General features: G+C 39.1%; 1 pseudogene; it reads left to right on the top strand.

The window, feature by feature from the left end:
- The first annotated feature begins 3,853 nt into the window (after positions 1-3,853).
- Positions 3,854-4,692, top strand: LOC125389501 (prohibitin 1 pseudogene; annotated as a pseudogene).
- Positions 4,693-5,842: the final 1,150 nt, after the last annotated feature.

Here is a 5,842-nt window from a genome sequence, read left to right as displayed (position 1 = left end):
CCTAACTTGAATTCCTTCAATCATGATATATAGCCTATTAGCTGAAATAAACTTTTTCCTCCCTTAAGTTGCTTTTGATCATGTTTTTTAATTACAGCATCAATTATGATACTCATTCTTGAATTTCTTTTCAAGATAGTTATAAGACACTTATGAATATTCTACTCATACATAAATAGTTAGAAGATCTATGAACTCTCACAATCACAGCAGAGGAAGTTTCTACCTATCCTGAGTATGTAGAAGTCAACCACAACTAGCACAAATATGATTTAAGAATAAACTGCTTGGGCATTACCTCATGACAAAATTTGCTTCCTAAATATAAGGTCAGAATAAAGCTCAGTGTGTACCTGCCCTCCCTTTGTGTGTGAGTCAGATTCCTAGTTTCTATAACAACTATTAAACTAAGCTGCATGAAATGTAGACTATTTTGATTTTTCTGAAAATCAATTTCAAATGTTTTGACATAATAAAATCTTGAGTATGCTACCTAAATAATGCAGAAAATAGAAAAGGGCCTGACAACTGTTTTTCCCTTAAATCAAAGCATGCTGCCTTCTAGAGAACAATTTTTTTTTAAGATGGAATGGTAGCCAGGATGATTGGTTAATGATAACTGGAGCATTTCGTTTTCCACAGTTAAAATACTCTATCCAGGGAAATAAGGAAAACACTGGTGTAATAAAAGAGCAGAAATTTTGGTTTTTCTATTCAGAGAACCATTAAATGATAAGAGTAGAGCACTTAGTAAGCTCTAAGTGCTTAGTAAGCTCACATAGTTAGCACAGACTAGAATAGAAAATGTCTGTCTAATAATATTTTCATAGCCAGAGAACTCAAGAACCATATGAAGGGTCAGAACATAAGGAAAAAGTGTAAAGCAGATATATTTTTGTTTTATTGATAGACATATACAGAGTCTGAATATTTCTTTCATTGTTTAAGGTGACTCATTTCCTTTTACCTTGAGCCTAAATCTCATCTAGCCCAGGCTTGTTGTGAACTTGCTATGTAACTGAGGATGACCTTGAACTTCTGATTTTACTATTTTCTCCACCCTTGTGGTTAAATTCTATGTACGTGCCACCACAAACATTTTATGTGGTCCTAGGTATTGAGCCCAGGGCTTCATGCGTGCTATGAAATCACCTGGTTTGACATAGCAATGGTTTGAGGTAGCTGTGCATGAGTAAATAGAAAGTTAAAAATGTAATTTTATATGGAGAAAAGTACAGAATGATATTTATGTTTTTTTTAGTAGGAAATAAATTACCTCTGGAAAATTTCAATTGTAGAATTCAGAAGAAACAATTTGGAAAATTACAGTGTCTACCATGAGTATAGAAAAAGAAAAGTAGCAAGGGGAAAACAGAAAACATATCAATAAAGAGAGAAATGTGATGATATTCTGTTTGTGTTTTAACAAATAAAGCTTGCCTGAAGATCAGAGTCCAGAACTAGACACACTAGTCAACCATAGAGTCCAGGAAGTGGTGCTGCATGTCTTTCATCCCAGCACGTGGGAGACAGAGGTACTCTGGGAGTTCAAGGCCACCCTGGGCTACAGGAAATTGATCCAGTCTAAAAGAGACCGTCAGGCAATGGTGGATCACATCTTTAATCCTAGTATTTGGGAGTCACACACCTTTAGTCCCAGCACTGGGGAGATGGAGACAGGAAGGAATATGGCTGGGTGGAGAGAAGAATATAAGGTGAGGGGAAACAGGAGCTCAGGATTCAGTCTGATGTTTCATAGAGACGGCATTCAGTCTGAGGACTTGTAGAGACATGATACCCCATTCAGTCTGAGTATTTTGTACAGGTAAGAAGTAGTGGCTGGCTGCTCAGCTTTTCTGATCTTTCAGCTTTCACCCCTAATATCTGACTCTGGGTTTTTATTATTAATATCAATTAGATTCATGCTACAGAAAAATGAAAATAAAAAGGTACAAGATTGAAACAAAGTAGATGTAAGTGAAATCTAGAATGATCTGCAGGAGATTAAAAATAAACTAACAACTAAAATATTCACTGAGATCCAGACATGGTGATGCATGCTTCTAATTCCAGCACTCCTGAGGCAGTAGTAGGAAGATTACTGCTAATCAAGGCATGCCTGACCCACCTAGACTATTCCATGTCAACTGCAGCTGAAGAGTCATAACCGTAACAGTATAATAATGTGACAATTTTTAATGCAAGGTATAAATCCATAGATAATTTAACAAAACAAATAGCAGGATATATAACCTCAAAAAGATGAATAGCACAAGGAAAAAGAAAATATAAATAGAAGGAAGTTATAAATACTTTAAAAACTAACAAGTAATGTTCCTATTTAAATATATAACATATTTCCCTCAAAAGAGAATGGATATGCTGTAAAATAGCTGTGTATCATTTGTACGAATTAACCACATAGTATGTTACACATTCAAGGTAAATAAGTCTCATAATTCATTATATGAAAGAACAAATCTTTAATATAGTTTTTTTCTAATTTTCTTTCTATTGCTTTGATAAAGACCGTGACCAAAATAAACTGAAGGGTGGATTGATTTAGTTTACATATCCCAATCACAGTTCAGTTTGAAGGAATATCAGGGCCAGAACTCAAGCAGGTTAAGAACCTGAAGGTAGGATTAGAAGCAAAAGACATGAAAGAACACCGCTTGTTATCTTGCACACTATCGCTTGATCAACCTACTTTCTTACAAAACCCAGAAATACCTGCCTAGGAGTGATACTACCCCAAGTGAGCTGGATTCTCCAAGATAAATTAATCAAGAAAATGATGAGAGCATTTTCTCAACTGATGTCCCCTCTTCCCAGATGACCCTAGCCTGTGCTAAATTAACCAAAACCTTATCCTGCAGACTTCAAGAAAAAGATATTCTATCAGGAGAGGGCCCCAGAGAAATTTTCCCTTCTGTGTTAGCACATCTATTGGTATTTTTTATTGAAAATAGATTCTTCTCTCATACAACACATCCTGACCACATTTTCCCCTTTCTTCACTCCTTCCCACTCCCTCAACCTCCCCTCTTTCTCAAATACACTCTCTCTCCATTTCCCTTCAGAAATGTGTTTGGGTATCCACATTATTGAGTTATCATACATGTAACTTCCCTGTTATTTCTAGTAGAAGTTATCTTATAGGGCATCCTAGTTATCTGGCTATTATAATCTTTCTGTTCCCTTTTCTGCAATGTCCGCTAAGCCTTATGCGAAAATGTGCATTGTATTGTAGATGTATCTATTTGGTCTGGACACCGCATGATCAATAGGTCTCTGCATTTTGACAAGCTGTGGGTTTTGGTAATGATCTCCACCTACTTCATAAAGAAGCTTATTTGATGAGATGTGATAACTAAACTTAACTATGGGTATAAACATAAGCTTTAGAAGGAGTTGGCAGTAGTAGGTTCATTGTAGTAAGTTCTCCTTTCAGATTCTCTAAGACCCATGACCTCACTAACCCTTAATAGTTGACTACTGAAAGAGGAAGAATTAGTCTTTTGCATGAACCAAGCCTTTAATTGTTTATCATCTCCAGCATCATATACATACCAGCAACACTAAATTGATTCATCTAGTTACATTTGTATATTTAGGCATATTTATGTATATATGTAATAATAATTAAAGAAAATAGGACAAATTTGAGAGGGAGTGAGGGGATCATAGGCATAGTTGTAGGAGGAACGCATGGGAAAAGGTGGAGAGAGGAAAAGGAAGCAAGGAAACGCAATAATATTTTAATTTAAAAACGTACTTTGGGTAGTACTTGAGGCTGGGGAACTCTTGTGGAGGTAAGAGTGAAAGCAGGTGTGACTGGTTGCTACAGAAGGAATCATGGCTGCCAAAGTGTTTGAGTCCATTGTAAAGTTCGGCCTAATGTTAGCAGTTGCAGGAGGCGTGATGAACTCCGTCTTATATAATGTGGATGCTGGGCACAGAGCTGTAATCTTTGACCGATTCTGTGGAGTACAGAACATTGTGGTAGGGGGAGGGACTCACTTTCTCATCCCTTGGGCACAGAATCCAATTAAATTTGACTGCCGCTGGCAATCACAAAATGTACCAGTCATCACTGGTAGCAAAGATTTGCAGAACGTCAACATCACACTACCCATCCTCTTCCAGCCCGTGGCCAGTCAGCTCCCTCGTATCTACAGCAGCATAGGCGAGGACTATGATGAGCGGGTGCTGCCTCCCATCACTACAGAGACCCCTAAAGTCGGTCTGTAGTGGCTCGCTTTGATGCTAGAGAATTGATCACGCAGCGAGCGCTGGTCTCCAGGCAGGTGAGTGATGACCTCACAGAGAGAGCACCAACGTTTGGGCTCATCCTGGATGACGTGTCCTTGACACATCTGACCTTCAGGAAGGAGTTCACAGAAGCAGTGGGAGCCAAACAGATGGCTCAGCAGGAAGCAGAGAGGGCCGGATTTGTGTGGAAAAGGCTGGGTAGCAGACAAAGGCAGCCATCATCTTTGCTGAGGGTGACTCCAAGGCAGCCGGGCTGATCATCAACTCACTGGCCATGGCAGGTGATGGCCTGATTGAGCTGCGGAAGCTGGAGTAGATGAGGACATTGCTTACCAGCTCTCCTGTTCTTGAAACATCGGTGCGCCTCCAGCTTCTTCAGTGAGGCCTCCCTGGCTTGCACCTTCTCAGGCCAACTAGGCCATGGTCTTGATCATTCTGATTACACTTTCCTTCTGCCCCACCTCAGAAATTACTGTGAAATTTCATGACTGGCTTAATGTAAAGGAAATAAAAGCAAAATCACTTTAAAAAAGTATTTCACTGTCATTACAGTAACTCTTTCTTAGGAATTACTGGAAGAAACACATATGTCCAAGTTGAAAGTGAATAAATATCTCTTCTGTTTCCCAAACTCATAAAAATGAAGTTGATCACTGGACATACATCCACTTCAACACACTGAATCTTTAGAGAACTCGATTACTATTACTTGGGAGAAATGTTAAGTAAGCAATACTATTGAACTACAGAGAAAGCTGGGTATCCACTTGCTCTAAGCACACACAAAATGATCATATAGAATAACATGCTATAAAAGCCAGACATAGTGGCAGCACCTTTAACCTCAGCACTTAGGAGGCAGAAGGAGGTAGATCTCTATGAGTTTGAAGCCACCTGATCTATATAATGAGTTGCAGGGCAACACCTTTCATTTTTAAACATATCTAGTATTCTCAACGATATTAGGAAGTAATCACTCCTACAAAACAAAAGCAGACCACTTAAAAGGAAAAACTGAAAAAAAGCAAAGAAAGTTTATCTTTCAATGGAATATAAGATCACAGAAATTTATAAATAGGAAGGACAACAAATCACAGGAGATGGCCAGTTTGTGCTACATTTCTGCTATTGCTAGGAGTCTTAGCCAGGGTTATCATTGTAAACTCCATGGAGATTCCCTTGCACCAGGTTTTTACTTGTCCCCCAAATGCACCACTGCCCAGTAGGTTTTTTTCAGTACTCTCCCCTCCCCCCAAACCTGTTCACCCATGTTCCCATCCCCACCTGCCTTCCGTCCACTCATGAAATCTCTTCTATTTCTCCTTCCCGGGGAGATCCGGGCATCCTCCTATGAATATTCCTTGTTACCTAGTCTCTCTTGGTCTGTAGGTTGTAGAATGGTTGTGACCAGCTCAGTGCCTAGCCCAGTTGTAATCAGAGTGGCTTCATTCAGTAACTAGTCATAGCAGATGAAGATCCACAAGCAAACTGTAGGCTCAGTTCCAGGAGTCCTGCAATCTGAAGAAAGGATTGTAGGAGCCAGAGCAATTAAGGAGATCACAAGAAG

This window comes from Myodes glareolus, chromosome X (genome assembly GCF_982192425.1).
Source record: "Myodes glareolus chromosome X, mMyoGla1.1, whole genome shotgun sequence".
In the NCBI taxonomy this organism is placed as follows: Eukaryota; Metazoa; Chordata; class Mammalia; order Rodentia; family Cricetidae; genus Myodes; species Myodes glareolus.
The sequence above is the reverse complement of the archived record's forward strand: the minus strand, read 5'-3'. Positions and strand labels throughout refer to the sequence as shown.